The 22,047-nt window shown below is 39.0% G+C and overlaps 1 pseudogene; it reads left to right on the top strand.

Moving 5' to 3' along the window:
* Nucleotides 1–1,006: 1,006 nt before the first annotated feature.
* LOC127136715 (protein CHROMATIN REMODELING 5-like) lies at nt 1,007–21,814 on the top strand (annotated as a pseudogene).
* The last annotated feature ends 233 nt before the right edge of the window (nt 21,815–22,047 follow it).

Raw genomic sequence — 22,047 nt, 5'->3', positions numbered from 1 at the left:
AACTTATCTCCTTCATTTCTCGTACAGTTTTCCGAATTGGACGAATACTCCGTGTGTTGGAAAGGTGAGCCTCTAGTGTTTTATACTCGTGGTTGTTGTTGACATTGTTCGTGAGATTAAATCTTCGTGGCGCTCGGAGATTTGGTTTTGTGGAATTAGGTTTCCGATTGTTGATTTTGGACGCAGTTTCAAGTTCGTAGGGGTTTTAGTTGGAAGAGCTTCCTTGCTTGTGAAATATACTTGTTGATCCGTTGTTTTCACGGTTTTGATTTGGCTTTGATGTTGTTTTTGCATGTTGAACTTGTTCGGACTGCCTGGTGTTGAATTCATGTATTTTGGCCAATGTAGGATTTGAATTCATTTTGATGGAATTCAGTTTTGACCGTTGTGGCACTCGTTTGAACTAGTGCCTTTTCCCTCCTTTTTCAATAGGAGTCAGTTTGATATCATATATTTCTATTTTTCTTATTATTTTTGTCGTAGTTTTTGAAATTTGAAGTCAATTCAGTATGTTTGGCAAGGGATTTTAATTCACTGATGTCACTGGTTGATTCTGGAGCTCAAATTTTTTCAAGTAACTGCTGAGTTAGCTAGTATGTTTGGTTTGCATTTGGAAAATCAGTGTCTAAATATATGTTTATCCTAAAATAGCTGTATATTTTGGATACGAATGTATGCGACTGCAAACAATACATGCACCAAGTGCATTTTTCAGCATGCTTTTCTTCCACCTTATTTTGAGCTTGAAGATTGTAATATGGGTTTTGTCTATTTTCTAATTTAATTTAACTTGTTTCATTTATGGTATTATCACTGTGTTGCCAATTGCTTGAGTTTGGTTCAGGTCTTGCTAATCATCGATCACTCTCTTGATCATACAGTGTGGCGACGAAGATAGCTGAATGAGCAGGTGACATATACTGGGCTTTTGACTAGATTCAATAGCTCTTATAGTGAGGATATTTAATGAAGTAAATGAAATTATAAGGTAGTTTTACATGTCAGGATGTCGTTCTTTACAAACTTTTCATTTGATGCAGTGTCATGTAGGGTATTGAAAGTTGAAGGCCAAGGAAAGAATGCTGACAGAACTCGTAGATCAGTTGGTAGTGAATGTGTTGATTCAACTTCTAGGGAAAAAGAAGTTGACATGAACATGGAGGCACAATACGAGAGTGATGCTAAACCAGATGAAGCTGGTAGGAAGCAAAAGGAGGCAACTGCTGATAATCGGGTTGGTACAAGAGAATCAAATGTAGAGACTAAGAGCAGGAACCCATCTACTATTGGAAGGTGGGGTTCTTCATTTTGGAAAGACTGCCAGCCTATGTGCCCTCAGAATGGCTCTGAATCTGGGCCTGAATCAAAAGGTGGATCAGACTACAGAAATGCAGATGAAACTGAAGATCATTCATTGGAAGGAAGAGGAGAAAGATTGGTCTCAGCAGAAGAAGATGGACAAGAGGATTCAGGAAAAGGTCAAAGGGGACATTCTGATGTTCCTGCTGAAGAGATGTTGTCTGATGAGTATTATGAGCAGGATGGGGAAGAACAGAGTGACTCGATGCATGGTCGTCTATAAATGTGATAAACCATTTTTTGAGAGAGAGTGTACTTGTACGGTTAGGGTCCCAAACATCACTGTGTATAATAGAAAAAGGTTTTGATGGTTTATAAGGTTGTATTGAAAAATGGGAACGATGATGCTTTGCAAATTCACATGCTTCACATTTAAACAAAGAAAAGTTTTTATTGTGAAATATCTTAGGAAACAAGTGTTTTAAGTAACGAAAACTAGGATGACATAATCTTAAATGCCATACCATAATGTTGTCATCTTTATTATTCAAAACAAAAAAAAGACTCAAAGCAGGAATTTATTGTTTTTGAAGATAGTTGTGATGCAGATCCAATTTCAAGGTAGTAGAGTCCTCCACTCTCCTTAGCACTGCCAATCATCTTCTCCGAGTTCAAATCCTGAAAGACACAGTGAGATCGGAAAAAATTAATTTGACAATTTATATCTTGGGCTAATTTACTCACGGATATTAAATTACAAGATAAATTTGGAACATGAAGGACATTTTTAAGAGTTAACATTTGAGACAACACAACTGACCATTTACCTGCAATGACTGAAAAAGAGCCATCTGCAATTTTTATTTTTTGATTACCTGCACATGGACTATATGAAGAGAACAAAGTAGATTCACCTGTCATGTGATCGGAGGCTCCTAAATCTACTATCCAAGTATGACTGAGACTGACACTAAGATATGCAGAATTACCTTTTGTTGCTATAGAGCAAGAAGGGGTTGGAGACTCGAGGAGTTTGTACAGTCTATCTAGTTGCTCCGTAGTGAGTGGAAACTGAGACGGAGGAGGTTGCTGCCCTTGATCAGAATTACTAGCCTGAAATGCACGATCACTTTTCTTCTTCCAGTTAGGAGGTTTGTCTTTGAGCTTCCAACAAGTTTCACGTGTATGCCATTCGCGCTTGCAGTGATCACACCAAAGAACTTTGTCTGACCTTCCCTCGTCAAGGTTCCTAGTAGGCAGAGCTGAGCCTTCAGATTCAAAATTTCGTTGTGTCTTACCCATCATAATTTCTTGCCATGCCTCTTCCCTTTTTATTTCTGCAAAAATTTCACAAAGAGTTGACAACGGTACTTTTCCTAAAACTCTACCTCTTACCTCATCAAGGTCTTTATTGAGCCCAGCGAGAAACATGAATACACGATCATTTTCTTGCCTCTTGAGAAACAAAACATTGTCTTCTGTACACCTCCAATTGTCATCATAATAGAGATCTAACTCTTGCCACAGTGTTAACAGTTCATTGTAATAAGTAGAAATCAATTTTTCCTTTGCTATTCAATACCAATCGAACGGTTTGATCCCATTCATTATAGTTATTCCCATTCATTTTAGGGATATTGACCTTGAGGGAGTATGAGGAACCCTCTTGATCATTACCGCCTATGTTAGAATAACCGTCACCATAAACAATGTTGTTCCTGTTTCCATTGTTGCCGTCATTACTGCCATTGTTTATGACCACCGGCGGTACCTCATGTACACCGTTTCCGCGGCCACCGCCGTTGCCCGAATCAGATTGTTGTTGGTCGCCATTATTGCTATTGTTTATGACCACCGGCGGTTCCTCATGTACACCGTTTCCGCGGCCACCGCCGTTTCCACGGTCGAAGCCCGAATCAGATTTTGGTTGGTCGCCATGGTTGGATCCAGTGTAGGCTTGTGATAGGGGAGGCCACCTGTTGTTGTCATTCGCCATAGGAGATTAACCGGGTATGTGAATTGGGTCGAACAAAAAAAAATATGTTCAGGGAAATTTTATGGTAACCCCTAACCCAACAAAATTAGGTTGAGGAAAGCTTTTACGGTAACACCTAACTCAGTGCTCTTGATATCATATTGGAAAAAATTGGTAAAAGCTGTTATATTTTATTCGTCAGCCTTAGGCTGGTTTATACAGTGAAGATACAATTATTACAATTTATTTTTTCCTTAATTGAGAATAAAGAAGAATAAAGGTAGTATTAAAGATAATAATAAAATAGGAAATAATATATTTTTCAAAATGTAGTGTGCGAGGATCATAGAAAATATCAAACAGTGTATACCACATCTGGCAAGCAGTTTTGTAGTGACAAAAGATGACTGCTAATAATCTCTGAAGGGCCAAGCGTTATTACTCATTTTGTGAATTATTCACTGTTGAAGATTCATGAAAAATGGCCATGAAATTCAGAAATAACTATTTCCTATTGTTGTTTCTAGTATGTTAGCCAGATTTAAGTTGTAAACATGAGTATGTATTATACTTTTTTCTCTGGGTTGGTGCTGGAAGGAATTTATTCTACCTGCTATGATGATACTAAGTTACAAGAGTTGTAATGCAGATCGTTAGAATGTTAGATATACTGGCACAGTATCTGTCACTTCGAGGATTTCAATTTCAGAGGCTTGATGGGAGTACAAAATCTGAGCTGCGACAACAGGCAATGGAACATTTTAATGCACCAGGCAGTGATGATTTCTGCTTCCTTCTTTCAACGCGAGCAGGTGGTTTGGGTATCAACCTGGCCACAGCAGACACTGTTATAATATTTGATTCAGATTGGAATCCTCAAAATGATCTGCAGGTATTCAATTTATTTTATTTTATATCACTTAACACAGGATTATTAGTACTAACTGTATTTTTCTGTTTGTCTTTAAGGCAATGAGTCGAGCTCATCGAATTGGGCAACAGGAAGTTGTTAACATATATAGATTTGTTACAAGCAAAAGTGTTGAGGAAGATATTTTGGAACGTGCTAAGAAGAAGATGGTATGATTATTGATTTGTCTTCTTTGTCTATGACTTTTATGTTCTGTACCGTTCTTGTATTTATACTTTATTTTTGGTATCTATTTTTCAAAATATATATTGATGTGCCAGATGTATTCAATTTTTTGTTGGCATGTCTTGTAGTCAGTAATTTAACATATGTTGTTCTGTAGGTTCTCGACCACTTGGTTATTCAAAAACTAAATGCAGAGGGTAAACTGGAAAAGAAAGAAGCCAAAAAAGGAGGAAGCTTTTTTGACAAAGTAAGAACATACATGAAAATCACCGTGTTGTTCACTGGTTAACATGCTTTCATTGTACTTTATGAGACCTTCTTAGAAAAAGAAAGGAGTGTATCTATCAGATGATATTGTATTCCTTTCGAAGTTGATGATTGCATTGCATAGGCTTGGTGTTATTGTTTTGTTCCTTACACAATTACTTTATCAAAAATATTTGCTTCTCACATGGCAGAATGAGCTCTCAGCTATTTTGAGATTTGGAGCAGAAGAGCTTTTTAAGGAAGAAAGAAATGACGAGAGAAGTGAAGGTGGACATAGATGAGATCCTCGAAAGAGCAGAGAAGGTTGAAGAAAAGGAAAATGAGGGTGAACAAGCACATGAGTTATTAAGTGCCTTTAAGGCAAGTTAATGGACAGTGTCATGAAATTTATTATTTTCTCTTTCTTCATTGTTGTGGTTGGTTTACTTTTCAGAATGAGATAGATAGATTTTGATAGTTGTGGGAAATTTTGTAAGCAGGTTGTCTCTGTGTTTCATCTTTCGTCTATACAGGTTGCTAATTTTTGTAATGATGAAGATGATGGAAGTTTCTGGAGCCGATGGATAAAAGCTGATGCTGTCGCTCAGGCAGAGGTTTGATCTTATTCTGCTTACTATGATGTATTCTCTATAATTGTTTGTGTTAAGAGTCTCATGTCGGATGTGATAAGGCTTGGAAATAAATTTATGTGCATGTGTGTGTGGGGGGTGGGAGTGGGGGAGTCTCTGTAACACCCTTCTAAATACCCCAAATATTTAACTAAAACAACAACATATAAATCAATATCAGAGTAATCATGCACCAAGGGTGTCACATAATACTTCACACAATTCACCGTAAAAATCAGTCATGCTCATTATTTAATTCAACATAAACACTTCTTTAAAAATACGCAGCGGATAAAATATTTCAACATCTGCAATTCATCAAAATTAACATTTATTCAACAATTCAAACATCCCGTCCCGATGTTACATCTATCAGAGCATGACCCTCTAACCACACTAGACTTCAAGCACTAGCTTCTATTCGACTCACTGCTCGTTACCTGAAAAATATTGTAAGGGTGAGTTCCTCAATCGATATAACAAATATTATAAATTATCATGTTATGTTAAGTAATTCTACACATTAATCACCCTAATTATATCATGCATTAGGCAACGGCACAGTCAACTCAATTATCATATTCAAACACAACGTAAAGGCAACTCAATAACAACATCAAATGCAACTCGATGCGACTCGACTATTCATGCATGTGGTACCATTTGGAGTAAAACTCCCAACTTAAAAATCATTGCCAGTTTAGTGGGCATCAAGGCATAAGCCTTCAACTTTCAACTTAAAAATTTGCCAATCCAGGCCAACGTGGTGTGAGCAAAAGCCCCATAATTTTTGCCAATCCAGGCCAGCGTGGTGTGAGCAAAAGCCCCGACTCTATGCATATGAATGTATATGGCATGTACGACTTGCAACTTCAACAACATAATAACAACAGCAACACAACAGCTTTTTCGACAAAACAACTTAAAATCAACGTTGGCTCATCAGCCTACAACTTAGTATTTTCAACGAAACAACTTATATTCAACTTTGGCTCATCAGCCTACAACTTAATATTTTCAACAAACAACTTAAAATCAGCTTTTCAACATATTTGCCTCAATATTTCACAACATAAACTCAATAATTTCGTGCATCACAATTTACTCTGATAGGCTAGCTACCAATTGCATGTACAACATAATAATCAACTATTTTTCTTCACTGTAACAGTGTTAACCGGTTAACGCAATAGGTTAACCGGTTAACGCAGGAAAATTACACTTCCAGGCAAAACGCAACAGTGTTAACCGGTTAACGCTATAGGTTAACCGGTTAACGCAGGCAAAACTCAACATTTTCACTAAATATAACAGTGTTAACCGGTTAACGCCCTGGGTTAACCGGTTAACGCAGACAAACCAGCAGTTCCTGCGCTAACACAAGGCAGAATGCAGAGTTTCCGCATTTTCCGCCGTTGGAGGACTTCCGGACCTCCGATTCCAAATCCGTAAAAAGCTATACGCTTCAAAATTCACAATACACTCAACACAATTCAATTTCAGCTTTAATACAACTTATTCAACATAATTTCTCAGCATTCTAAATCCCAATTAGGGTCAATCGACGGCTTATCACTACCCATTACATGTTAATCGATAATACCCATTAAACGACGATAAACCCCCCCTTACCTGAATAATCCGGCAAATCTTTAAGCTTCACGCTCTTCTCTTCTCCAACCTTCGTTCTCTTGCTCTTTCTCTTGCTCTGCCTCTTTCAGTCGCTTCTCTGAGTTTCACGTGAAAACCTTTTCCAAAAATGAAACCCTTTTCTTATTCCAACTTATATATTTTCCAAAATAATTATTATTCCAAATAATAATAATAATAATAATAATCCAATAATTCAATTTATTCAATTAAATTATTAAATATATTATTAACTTAATTAAATAATTCTTTTATTTAATTCGGGGTGTTACAACTCTCCCCTACTAAAAGAGTTTTCGTCCTCGAAAACATACCTCAAGCAAATAACTCTGGATAAGACTCCCTCATCTGACTTTCCAGTTCCCAAGTCACATTGCCACCTGCTGGTCCTCCCCAAGCTACCTTCACTAAGGCAATCTCTTTACCCCGCAACTGCTTCAACTCTCGATCCTCAATCCTCATAGGCGATGTTTCAACAGTCAGGTTATCTCTCACCTGTACATCATCTACTTGGATCACATGCGACGGATCATGAATATACCTCCTCAACTGAGACACATGAAAAACCTCATGCAAATTCGCAAGTGACGGCGGTAAAGCGATACGATAGGCTACTTCTCCTATCCTCTCCAAAATCTGATAAGGACCAATAAATCGAGGAGTCAACTTCTTTGACTTCAAAGCTCGACCAACCCCAGTTATCGGAGTAACACGAAGAAACACGTGATCTCCCTCTTGAAACTCAAGTGATTTCCTCCTCTTATCATGATAACTCTTCTGACGACTCTGAGCAATTCTCATCTTCTCCTGAATCATCTTAACCTTTTCCGTAGTTTGTTGAACAATCTCCGGTCCAACCACAGCACTCTCACCGGACTCATACCAACATAAAGGTGTCCGACATCTCCTACCATACAAAGCTTCAAACGGCGCCATACCAATGCTCGAATGAAAACTATTGTTGTAGGTAAACTCAATCAAAGGTAAATAACAATCCCAACTACCTCCCTTTTCCAAAACACAAGCTCTCAAAAGATCCTCTAGTGACTGAATCGTCCTCTCAGTCTGACCATCAGTCTGCGGATGATATGCAGAACTCAATCTCAGCTTAGTTCCCAAAGCCTTCTGCAAACCTTCCCAGAACTTCGATGTAAATCTAGGATCTCTGTCCGAAACAATACTCGACGGAATACCATGCAGACTTACAATCTTCTCAATATACAACTCAGCCAATTTTTCTAACGGATAATCCATTCTAATCGGAATGAAATGAGCCGACTTTGTTAATCTGTCAACAATCACCCAAATAGCTTCAAAATTCTTACTTGTCCTCGGTAAACCAGAAACAAAATCCATACTGATACTATCCCACTTCCACTCTGGAATAGCCAACGGTTGCATTAGCCCAGACGGCTTCTGATGCTCAATCTTTGACTTCTGACAAGTCAAACAAGAATAGACAAAACTCGCAATTTCTCTTTTCATTCCCGGCCACCAAAATAACTTCTTCAAATCATGATACATCTTCGTGGCTCCAGGATGAATACTCAACCCACTACGATGTCCTTCTTCAAGAATACTCTTCTTAAGCTCGGTAACATTCGGAATACACACCCGACTACCAAACTTCAAAATACCATTCTCATCAACTCTGAATTCGCCACCTTGACCTTGATTCACTAGAGTCAACTTATCAACCAAAAGCATATCATATTTCTGACCCTCTCTGATCTCATCCAGAATACCACTCGTCAACTTCAACATTCCCAGTTTAACACTATTGTGAGTACTCTCACACACCAAACTCAAGTCTCTAAACTGTTCAATTAAATCCAATTCCTTAACCATTAACATAGACATATGTAATGATTTCCGACTCAATGCATCAGCCACTACGTTTGCTTTACCCGGATGGTAATTCAACCCAAAGTCATAATCCTTCAGAAACTCTAACCATCTTCTCTGCCTCATATTCAGCTCTTTCTGATCAAACAAATACTTTAAACTTTTGTGGTCACTGAAAACCTCAAATCTTGACCCGTACAAGTAATGTCTCCATAACTTCAGAACAAACACCACAGCTGCCAACTCTAAATCGTGCGTCGGATAGTTCCTCTCATGAACCCTCAGCTGTCTTGAAGCATAAGCTATAACCTGCTTATTCTGCATCAACACGCCACCCAAACCCAACAATGAAGCATCGCAATAAACTTCAAATGATTCTGACGAACTCGGTAATATCAGAATAGGAGCAGTAGTCAACCTTCTCTTTAGCTCTTGGAAACCTTCTTCACATTTTGAGTCCCAAACAAACGCTTGCCCCTTTCTAGTCAACATCGTCAACGGTAACGCCAACTTAGAAAATCCCTCAATGAACTTCCTATAATAACCAGCCAAGCCAAGAAAACTTCGAATCTCAGCAACAGACTTCGGAGCTTCCCACTTAGACACCGCTTCTATCTTAGAAGGATCAACAGCAACACCTCCTCTTGAAATCACATGACCAAGAAAACTAACCTCTTCTAACCAAAATTCACATTTAGAGAGTTTAGCAAATAACTTCTTTTCTCGTAGAACTTCTAAAACCACTCTCAAATGCTCAGCATGCTCATCTTCAGATTTCGAATACACCAAAATATCGTCAATAAACACCACAACAAACTTATCTAGGTACGGATGGAAAATCCTATTCATATACTCCATAAATACTCCAGGCGCATTAGTCACACCAAAAGGCATTACAGAATACTCATAATGTCCATACCTTGTTCTGAAAGCAGTCTTCTGAATATCCTCTGTTTTCACACGGATCTGATGATACCCAGATCTCAAATCTATTTTACTGAACACACTTGCACCAACCAACTGATCCATCAAATCATCAATCCTCGGCAAAGGATACCGATTCTTGATCGTCACTTTATTCAGTTGCCTGTAGTCCACGCACAACCTCATAGTACCTCCTTTCTTCTTAACCAATAGCACTGGTGCACCCCACGGTGACACACTCGGACGGATAAATTTCTTATCCAATAGATCTTCCAACTGACTCTTCAATTCAGTTAACTCAACAGCAGACATACGGTACGGAGCCATCGATATCGGCCTAGTACCAGGTACCAAGTCAATAGAGAACTCCACTTCACGCTCTGGCGGCAATTCATTCACTTCTTCCGGAAACACATCAGGAAAATCACACACCACAGCTAGATCGCAAATCATCAGTTTATCTTTAGCCTCCAAAGTCGCTAACAGCATAAACAACTCTGCCCCATCAGCTACTTCCTCATCCACTTGTCTCGCTGATAGAAACAAACTCTTTCCTTCCTCACTCTCAGGAAATATCACAGTCTTATCAAAACAATTGATAGAAACTCGGTTAAACACCAACCAGTTCATACCCAGAATAACATCAATCTGCACTAGTGGAAGACACACTAGGTCCATTCCAAAGTCCCTACCAAAAATACTCAAAGGACAGTTTAAACAAACCGAAGTAGTAGTCACTGAACCCTTCGCAGGAGTATCAATTACCATACTACCAAACATCTCAGATATCTCTAACTTAAGTTTCACAGCACAATCCAAAGATATAAAGGAATGAGTCGCACCTGTGTCAATAATAGCTACAAGAGGAAAGCCATTAATATAACACGTACCTCGGATCAAACGATCATCTGCAGAAGTCTCAGAACCCGATAAAGCAAAGACCTTGCCTCCTGACTGATTCCCTTTCTTCGGCTTCTGACACTGACTTCCAATATGCCCTTCTTCTCCGCAATTAAAACAAATCACTTCCTTGTGCTTGCAATCAGCTATTGCATGGCCAATCTTACCACAGCGAAAACACCTCTTTACTTCAGCAGTGCATACATTACTCTTATGACCAGCCTGACCACACTTGAAGCAAACTATACCAGTAGGAGCACCTCCCCCACTAGCTCTCTGAGCCGGAGCAGCTCTTTGCTTCCCCTTTCCAGCTAGAACATCATACGGCTTGCCATGGTTTTGATGTTGCTTGCCTCTGCGATCACTGACAATCTTGTAATGAGCATTATTGTCCTCTTCAAATATCCTGCAGCTATCAACCAATTCAGTGAAAATGCGTATCTTCTGATACCCAACAGCCTTCTTAATTTCAGAGCGCAATCCATTTTCAAACTTGATGCACTTTGAAAATTCAGCACCAGCACCAGTGTAATGAGGATAAAATTTGGACAACTCCACAAATTTCGCAGCATAATCAGTGACAGACATGTTTCCTTGCTTCAGCTCAAGGAATTCAATTTCCTTCTTACCACGGACATCTTCCGGATAATACTTCCTCAGAAATTCCCTACGGAATACATCCCAAGTAATGGCTTCACCTGCCACGGTCAACCTCTCGTGAGTCTCTAGCCACCAGTCATCAGCTTCGACTGCTAGCATGTGAGTACCATACCGAACCTTCTGAGCTGGAGTGCAATCCATAACACGGAAGATTCTCTCAATCTCTTTCAACCATCCCAAGGCTGCATCTGGATCATGCTTCCCTTTAAACACCGGCGGATTCTCTCTCTGAAAAGTCGCCAAGCTACGTGATCCAGCATCACCACCAGCATTTGGCAAGTTCTGCACAGCTTGTGCCATTGCTTGCATTGCGGCAGCCATTGCAGCGTCATTCCTTCCAGCCATTTCAACTTATCAATACAACACAACTTAAGTTAGATTAGTAACAATACACAATCGTTAGACAGTAACGACACGACAACTGGCCGGACAGACCGACCTGCTCTGATACCACTAATGTAACACCCTTCTAAATACCCCAAATATTTAACTAAAACAACAACATATAAATCAATATCAGAGTAATCATGCACCAAGGGTGTCACATAATACTTCACACAATTCACCGTAAAAATCAGTCATGCTCATTATTTAATTCAACATAAACACTTCTTTAAAAATACGCAGCGGATAAAATATTTCAACATCTGCAATTCATCAAAATTAACATTTATTCAACAATTCAAACATCCCGTCCCGATGTTACATCTATCAGAGCATGACCCTCTAACCACACTAGACTTCAAGCACTAGCTTCTATTCGACTCACTGCTCGTTACCTGAAAAATATTGTAAGGGTGAGTTCCTCAATCGATATAACAAATATTATAAATTATCATGTTATGTTAAGTAATTCTACACATTAATCACCCTAATTATATCATGCATTAGGCAACGGCACAGTCAACTCAATTATCATATTCAAACACAACGTAAAGGCAACTCAATAACAACATCAAATGCAACTCGATGCGACTCGACTATTCATGCATGTGGTACCATTTGGAGTAAAACTCCCAACTTAAAAATCATTGCCAGTTTAGTGGGCATCAAGGCATAAGCCTTCAACTTTCAACTTAAAAATTTGCCAATCCAGGCCAACGTGGTGTGAGCAAAAGCCCCATAATTTTTGCCAATCCAGGCCAGCGTGGTGTGAGCAAAAGCCCCGACTCTATGCATATGAATGTATATGGCATGTACGACTTGCAACTTCAACAACATAATAACAACAGCAACACAACAACTTTTTCGACAAAACAACTTAAAATCAACGTTGGCTCATCAGCCTACAACTTAGTATTTTCAACGAAACAACTTATATTCAACTTTGGCTCATCAGCCTACAACTTAATATTTTCAACAAACAACTTAAAATCAGCTTTTCAACATATTTGCCTCAATATTTCACAACATAAACTCAATAATTTCGTGCATCACAATTTACTCTGATAGGCTAGCTACCAATTGCATGTACAACATAATAATCAACTATTTTTCTTCACTGTAACAGTGTTAACCGGTTAACGCAATAGGTTAACCGGTTAACGCAGGAAAATTACACTTCCAGGCAAAACGCAACAGTGTTAACCGGTTAACGCTATAGGTTAACCGGTTAACGCGGGCAAAACTCAACATTTTCACTAAATATAACAGTGTTAACCGGTTAACGCCCTGGGTTAACCGGTTAACGCAGACAAACCAGCAGTTCCTGCGCTAACACAAGGCAGAATGCAGAGTTTCCGCATTTTCCGCCGTTGGAGGACTTCCGGACCTCCGATTCCAAATCCGTAAAAAGCTATACGCTCCAAAATTCACAATACACTCAACACAATTCAATTTCAGCTTTAATACAACTTATTCAACATAATTTCTCAGCATTCTAAATCCCAATTAGGGTCAATCGACGGCTTATCACTACCCATTACATGTTAATCGATAATACCCATTAAACGACGATAAACCCCCCTTACCTGAATAATCCGGCAAATCTTTAAGCTTCACGCTCTTCTCTTCTCCAACCTTCGTTCTCTTGCTCTTTCTCTTGCTCTGCCTCTTTCAGTCGCTTCTCTGAGTTTCACGTGAAAACCTTTTCCAAAAATGAAACCCTTTTCTTATTCCAACTTATATATTTTCCAAAATAATTATTATTCCAAATAATAATAATAATAATAATAATCCAATAATTCAATTTATTCAATTAAATTATTAAATATATTATTAACTTAATTAAATAATTCTTTTATTTAATTCGGGGTGTTACAACTCTCCCCTACTAAAAGAGTTTTCGTCCTCGAAAACATACCTCAAGCAAATAACTCTGGATAAGACTCCCTCATCTGACTTTCCAGTTCCCAAGTCACATTGCCACCTGCTGGTCCTCCCCAAGCTACCTTCACTAAGGCAATCTCTTTACCCCGCAACTGCTTCAACTCTCGATCCTCAATCCTCATAGGCGATGTTTCAACAGTCAGGTTATCTCTCACCTGTACATCATCTACTTGGATCACATGCGACGGATCATGAATATACCTCCTCAACTGAGACACATGAAAAACCTCATGCAAATTCGCAAGTGACGGCGGTAAAGCGATACGATAGGCTACTTCTCCTATCCTCTCCAAAATCTGATAAGGACCAATAAATCGAGGAGTCAACTTCTTTGACTTCAAAGCTCGACCAACCCCAGTTATCGGAGTAACACGAAGAAACACGTGATCTCCCTCTTGAAACTCAAGTGATTTCCTCCTCTTATCATGATAACTCTTCTGACGACTCTGAGCAATTCTCATCTTCTCCTGAATCATCTTAACCTTTTCCGTAGTTTGTTGAACAATCTCCGGTCCAACCACAACACTCTCACCGGACTCATACCAACATAAAGGTGTCCGACATCTCCTACCATACAAAGCTTCAAACGGCGCCATACCAATGCTCGAATGAAAACTATTGTTGTAGGTAAACTCAATCAAAGGTAAATAACAATCCCAACTACCTCCCTTTTCCAAAACACAAGCTCTCAAAAGATCCTCTAGTGACTGAATCGTCCTCTCAGTCTGACCATCAGTCTGCGGATGATATGCAGAACTCAATCTCAGCTTAGTTCCCAAAGCCTTCTGCAAACCTTCCCAGAACTTCGATGTAAATCTAGGATCTCTGTCCGAAACAATACTCGACGGAATACCATGCAGACTTACAATCTTCTCAATATACAACTCAGCCAATTTTTCTAACGGATAATCCATTCTAATCGGAATGAAATGAGCCGACTTTGTTAATCTGTCAACAATCACCCAAATAGCTTCAAAATTCTTACTTGTCCTCGGTAAACCAGAAACAAAATCCATACTGATACTATCCCACTTCCACTCTGGAATAGCCAACGGTTGCATTAGCCCAGACGGCTTCTGATGCTCAATCTTTGACTTCTGACAAGTCAAACAAGAATAGACAAAACTCGCAATTTCTCTTTTCATTCCCGGCCACCAAAATAACTTCTTCAAATCATGATACATCTTCGTGGCTCCAGGATGAATACTCAACCCACTACGATGTCCTTCTTCAAGAATACTCTTCTTAAGCTCGGTAACATTCGGAATACACACCCGACTACCAAACTTCAAAATACCATTCTCATCAACTCTGAATTCGCCACCTTGACCTTGATTCACTAGAGTCAACTTATCAACCAAAAGCATATCATATTTCTGACCCTCTCTGATCTCATCCAGAATACCACTCGTCAACTTCAACATTCCCAGTTTAACACTATTGTGAGTACTCTCACACACCAAACTCAAGTCTCTAAACTGTTCAATTAAATCCAATTCCTTAACCATTAACATAGACATATGTAATGATTTCCGACTCAATGCATCAGCCACTACGTTTGCTTTACCCGGATGGTAATTCAACCCAAAGTCATAATCCTTCAGAAACTCTAACCATCTTCTCTGCCTCATATTCAGCTCTTTCTGATCAAACAAATACTTTAAACTTTTGTGGTCACTGAAAACCTCAAATCTTGACCCGTACAAGTAATGTCTCCATAACTTCAGAACAAACACCACAGCTGCCAACTCTAAATCGTGCGTCGGATAGTTCCTCTCATGAACCCTCAGCTGTCTTGAAGCATAAGCTATAACCTGCTTATTCTGCATCAACACGCCACCCAAACCCAACAATGAAGCATCGCAATAAACTTCAAATGATTCCGACGAACTCGGTAATATCAGAATAGGAGCAGTAGTCAACCTTCTCTTTAGCTCTTGGAAACCTTCTTCACATTTTGAGTCCCAAACAAACGCTTGCCCCTTTCTAGTCAACATCGTCAACGGTAACGCCAACTTAGAAAATCCCTCAATGAACTTCCTATAATAACCAGCCAAGCCAAGAAAACTTCGAATCTCAGCAACAGACTTCGGAGCTTCCCACTTAGACACCGCTTCTATCTTAGAAGGATCAACAGCAACACCTCCTCTTGAAATCACATGACCAAGAAAACTAACCTCTTCTAACCAAAATTCACATTTAGAGAGTTTAGCAAATAACTTCTTTTCTCGTAGAACTTCTAAAACCACTCTCAAATGCTCAGCATGCTCATCTTCAGATTTCGAATACACCAAAATATCGTCAATAAACACCACAACAAACTTATCTAGGTACGGATGGAAAATCCTATTCATATACTCCATAAATACTCCAGGCGCATTAGTCACACCAAAAGGCATTACAGAATACTCATAATGTCCATACCTTGTTCTGAAAGCAGTCTTCTGAATATCCTCTGTTTTCACACGGATCTGATGATACCCAGATCTCAAATCTATTTTACTGAACACACTTGCACCAACCAACTGATCCATCAAATCATCAATCCTCGGCAAAGGATACCGATTCTTGATCGTCACTTTATTCAGTTGCCTGTAGTCCACGCACAACCTCATAGTACCTCCTTTCTTCTTAACCAATAGCACTGGTGCACCGCACGGTGACACACTCGGACGAATAAATTTCTTATCCAATAGATCTTCCAACTGACTCTTCAATTCAGTTAACTCAACAGCAGACATACGGTACGGAGCCATCGATATCGGCCTAGTACCAGGTACCAAGTCAATAGAGAACTCCACTTCACGCTCTGGCGGCAATTCATTCACTTCTTCCGGAAACACATCAGGAAAATCACACACCACAGCTAGATCGCAAATCATCAGTTTATCTTTAGCCTCCAAAGTCGCTAACAGCATAAACAACTCTGCCCCATCAGCTACTTCCTCATCCACTTGTCTCGCTGATAGAAACAAACTCTTTCCTTCCTCACTCTCAGGAAATATCACAGTCTTATCAAAACAATTGATAGAAACTCGGTTAAACACCAACCAGTTCATACCCAGAATAACATCAATCTGCACTAGTGGAAGACACACTAGGTCCATTCCAAAGTCCCTACCAAAAATACTCAAAGGACAGTTTAAACAAACCGAAGTAGTAGTCACTGAACCCTTCGCAGGAGTATCAATTACCATACTACCAAACATCTCAGATATCTCTAACTTAAGTTTCACAGCACAATCCAAAGATATAAAGGAATGAGTCGCACCTGTGTCAATAATAGCTACAAGAGGAAAGCCATTAATATAACACGTACCTCGGATCAAACGATCATCTGCAGAAGTCTCAGAACCCGATAAAGCAAAGACCTTGCCTCCTGACTGATTCCCTTTCTTCGGCTTCTGACACTGACTTCCAATATGCCCTTCTTCTCCGCAATTAAAACAAATCACTTCCTTGTGCTTGCAATCAGCTATTGCATGGCCAATCTTACCACAGCGAAAACACCTCTTTACTTCAGCAGTGCATACATTACTCTTATGACCAGCCTGACCACACTTGAAGCAAACTATACCAGTAGGAGCACCTCCCCCACTAGCTCTCTGAGCCGGAGCAGCTCTTTGCTTCCCCTTTCCAGCTGGAACATCATACGGCTTGCCACGGTTTTGATGTTGCTTGCCTCTGCGATCACTGACAATCTTGTAATGAGCATTATTGTCCTCTTCAAATATCCTGCAGCTATCAACCAATTCAGTGAAAATGCGTATCTTCTGATACCCAACAGCCTTCTTAATTTCAGAGCGCAATCCATTTTCAAACTTGATGCACTTTGAAAATTCAGCACCAGCACCAGTGTAATGAGGATAAAATTTGGACAACTCCACAAATTTCGCAGCATAATCAGTGACAGACATGTTTCCTTGCTTCAGCTCAAGGAATTCAATTTCCTTCTTACCACGGACATCTTCCGGATAATACTTCCTCAGAAATTCCCTACGGAATACATCCCAAGTAATGGCTTCACCTGCCACGGTCAACCTCTCGTGAGTCTCTAGCCACCAGTCATCAGCTTCGACTGCTAGCATGTGAGTACCATACCGAACCTTCTGAGCTGGAGTGCAATCCATAACACGGAAGATTCTCTCAATCTCTTTCAACCATCCCAAGGCTGCATCTGGATCATGCTTCCCTTTAAACACCGGCGGATTCTCTCTCTGAAAAGTCGCCAAGCTACGTGATCCAGCATCACCACCAGCATTTGGCAAGTTCTGCACAGCTTGTGCCATTGCTTGCATTGCGGCAGCCATTGCAGCGTCATTCCTTCCAGCCATTTCAACTTATCAATACAACACAACTTAAGTTAGATTAGTAACAATACACAATCGTTAGACAGTAACGACACGACAACTGGCCGGACAGACCGACCTGCTCTGATACCACTAATGTAACACCCTTCTAAATACCCCAAATATTTAACTAAAACAACAACATATAAATCAATATCAGAGTAATCATGCACCAAGGGTGTCACATAATACTTCACACAATTCACCGTAAAAATCAGTCATGCTCATTATTTAATTCAACATAAACACTTCTTTAAAAATACGCAGCGGATAAAATATTTCAACATCTGCAATTCATCAAAATTAACATTTATTCAACAATTCAAACATCCCGTCCCGATGTTACATCTATCAGAGCATGACCCTCTAACCACACTAGACTTCAAGCACTAGCTTCTATTCGACTCACTGCTCGTTACCTGAAAAATATTGTAAGGGTGAGTTCCTCAATCGATATAACAAATATTATAAATTATCATGTTATGTTAAGTAATTCTACACATTAATCACCCTAATTATATCATGCATTAGGCAACGGCACAGTCAACTCAATTATCATATTCAAACACAACGTAAAGGCAACTCAATAACAACATCAAATGCAACTCGATGCGACTCGACTATTCATGCATGTGGTACCATTTGGAGTAAAACTCCCAACTTAAAAATCATTGCCAGTTTAGTGGGCATCAAGGCATAAGCCTTCAACTTTCAACTTAAAAATTTGCCAATCCAGGCCAACGTGGTGTGAGCAAAAGCCCCATAATTTTTGCCAATCCAGGCCAGCGTGGTGTGAGCAAAAGCCCCGACTCTATGCATATGAATGTATATGGCATGTACGACTTGCAACTTCAACAACATAATAACAACAGCAACACAACAGCTTTTTCGACAAAACAACTTAAAATCAACGTTGGCTCATCAGCCTACAACTTAGTATTTTCAACGAAACAACTTATATTCAACTTTGGCTCATCAGCCTACAACTTAATATTTTCAACAAACAACTTAAAATCAGCTTTTCAACATATTTGCCTCAATATTTCACAACATAAACTCAATAATTTCGTGCATCACAATTTACTCTGATAGGCTAGCTACCAATTGCATGTACAACATAATAATCAACTATTTTTCTTCACTGTAACAGTGTTAACCGGTTAACGCAATAGGTTAACCGGTTAACGCAGGAAAATTACACTTCCAGGCAAAACGCAACAGTGTTAACCGGTTAACGCTATAGGTTAACCGGTTAACGCAGGCAAAACTCAACATTTTCACTAAATATAACAGTGTTAACCGGTTAACGCCCTGGGTTAACCGGTTAACGCAGACAAACCAGCAGTTCCTGCGCTAACACAAGGCAGAATGCAGAGTTTCCGCATTTTCCGCCGTTGGAGGACTTCCGGACCTCCGATTCCAAATCCGTAAAAAGCTATACGCTCCAAAATTCACAATACACTCAACACAATTCAATTTCAGCTTTAATACAACTTATTCAACATAATTTCTCAGCATTCTAAATCCCAATTAGGGTCAATCGACGGCTTATCACTACCCATTACATGTTAATCGATAATACCCATTAAACGACGATAAACCCCCCCTTACCTGAATAATCCGGCAAATCTTTAAGCTTCACGCTCTTCTCTTCTCCAACCTTCGTTCTCTTGCTCTTTCTCTTGCTCTGCCTCTTTCAGTCGCTTCTCTGAGTTTCACGTGAAAACCTTTTCCAAAAATGAAACCCTTTTCTTATTCCAACTTATATATTTTCCAAAATAATTATTATTCCAAATAATAATAATAATAATAATAATCCAATAATTCAATTTATTCAATTAAATTATTAAATATATTATTAACTTAATTAAATAATTCTTTTATTTAATTCGGGGTGTTACAGTCTCCACCTTACAAACTGTTTTTTTAGGGTTGAGATTCAACCCAATTTCTTAAAGTTTGTTTCTTAAATGTTTGTTATTGAATTGTAAGATATATATGTGAACAACTAATAAGATGCTAGTTTTTTGTAAGCTACCTGTTTAAAATAATTTTTATTTTCCCTTACTTTCTATTTTCTTTTGTTTTAGAATGCTCTTGCTCCACGTGCTGCAAGATATATCAAAAGCTATGCAGAGAATGATCAATTTGAAAGAAGTAATAAAAGAATAAAGAAGGAAAGTGAACCACCTGAACGGATTCCAAAACGTCGGAAAGCAGAGCATTCAGCTCATGTAACACCAATGATTGACGGAGCATCTGCTCAAGTGAGAAGCTGGTCATATGGGAATTTGTCTAAACGAGATGCACCCCGTTTATCTCGTTCAGTAAGATTCTGTTACTGTTTGCAATAGTCCGTGTTATTTCCCTTTATGAAATCTATTACTTCTGGTAGTAATGTTTTGAAGACCCGATAAATCTGTGTTTCTGATACTTATCATTCTCACTGAGTTGATGCCATTTTGACTTCACCAGCCCCGAAAATGGGGCTAACTAGGCACTTCATTATAATCTCCCTGAATTTTGCAAGTTTGTATGGCTGTAGGGGCAGCACATAGTTGAGCTGAATAAAAATGGAATACTGGGAGTCTCCTAGTTATACCCAAGCTGTTAGGGGGCGAGGCTGAATAAAAATAAATTCAACTTGTTACAGCTGAGCCATGCTAAAAATGTTTATGAAGGTCTACTGACCTTCCCACTAATATAATTGAATACTGTAACTAACTGAACACAGAACGTAAAGGATCTAGAATACAAGATTACACAACAGTGGTGTATGAATTACCAAAAATGCAGATTACAACTTTTTTTTGGTGCAACTAGAATTTTCATAGTAAACTTATTCAACCTTGCAGATACATGCCTCTCTTGTATGCACGTGCTTGCACACATTGCTCATGCTAAGGTTGATTATGAATCAAGCGAGCTAAAATTATTATCATTTATGTCTCCATGTCTGTACCTTTTTTCTTCCTTTCTAATAATTGATTTTTGTGCCAACCTCAGAATAAAAAAATATTCTGAATTGTTTATTTAATAAATCCCTTAACCTAATGTGCATCCTTTTTTTTTTTGCTAACGACGTCTCAAGTTCTAAACTTGTGCCTACAATATACATGTGTATGATGATGTATGGTTCATTTTTTCCTATTTTCCTAATTTGTATATCTTAATGCCATATGCTTATTCCCAACAAAATTACCAGGTAGTGAAATTTGGGAATGAGAGCCAAATCAATTTGATTGCTGCTGAAGTTGGTGGTGCAGTAGATGCAGCTCCGCCCAAAGCACAAGCAGAGGTTACAGAGAACCAGTGCTGATCTTCCGAAGGAAAAGGTTCACCCATTGTTGGGGATTCTATCTATTCTTGCATGTTTATTTTCAATTTCAAATGTTGACAACATTAATTACTCTCTTTCCTTCTATACTTTAGGTGCTTTCAAAAATCCGTAACTACTTGCAGCTTTTGGGGCGAAGGATAGATCATATTGTCTCAGAACAGGAGTCCGAACCCTATAAGCAAAATAGTATGTACTTCATTCCCATTCTGAAATTTGTGTTTGTATAACCTCATTTTCTGGGCAGAGTCTGCTTTTTGCCTGCATGGGTCCCTTTATTTCTAGAACTCCAGTGGTTTCCTATGTATTTTGAGGACTGGCGCTGTCTGCAAGTTATGATTCTTCAGTGCATGATTGTTTTTTTCTTTCTCTTATTGGTTTACAGAAATGATTACAAGATTGTGGGAGTATGCTTCTACCTTTTCCCACCTCTCAGGGGAGAGGCTTCACCAAATTTATTCAAAACTTAAAATGGAGCAAAATGCGGCAGGGGTTGGCCCCCCCTCTCTTCCCAATGGAAACACTAATAATTCTTATTCATTCCCTCGTCACAGGGAGAGGCAAAGGGAACTTTAAAATGGCATGAGCATAAACAAGTCAAATGGTATGTAAAATGGCAAATGATAAATGATTCAAATTTAAATGGCATAAAATAAATGACTTGTAATTAAAAGGTTAGTCAAATGTTAGTTGATTAGATGTTAGTGGAGTTTTGTTTTTCAATTGTTTGAGTCATTCTTTGGAGAATACTCAACCCTCTATTCACAAGCATGAATCCTTGAATCAAGACATCTTCCAAAAGAAGGAAA

Source organism: Lathyrus oleraceus, chromosome 4 (genome assembly GCF_024323335.1).
Source record: "Lathyrus oleraceus cultivar Zhongwan6 chromosome 4, CAAS_Psat_ZW6_1.0, whole genome shotgun sequence".
Classification (NCBI taxonomy): domain Eukaryota; kingdom Viridiplantae; phylum Streptophyta; class Magnoliopsida; order Fabales; family Fabaceae; genus Lathyrus; species Lathyrus oleraceus.
This window is presented reverse-complemented; position numbering and strand designations above follow the sequence as displayed.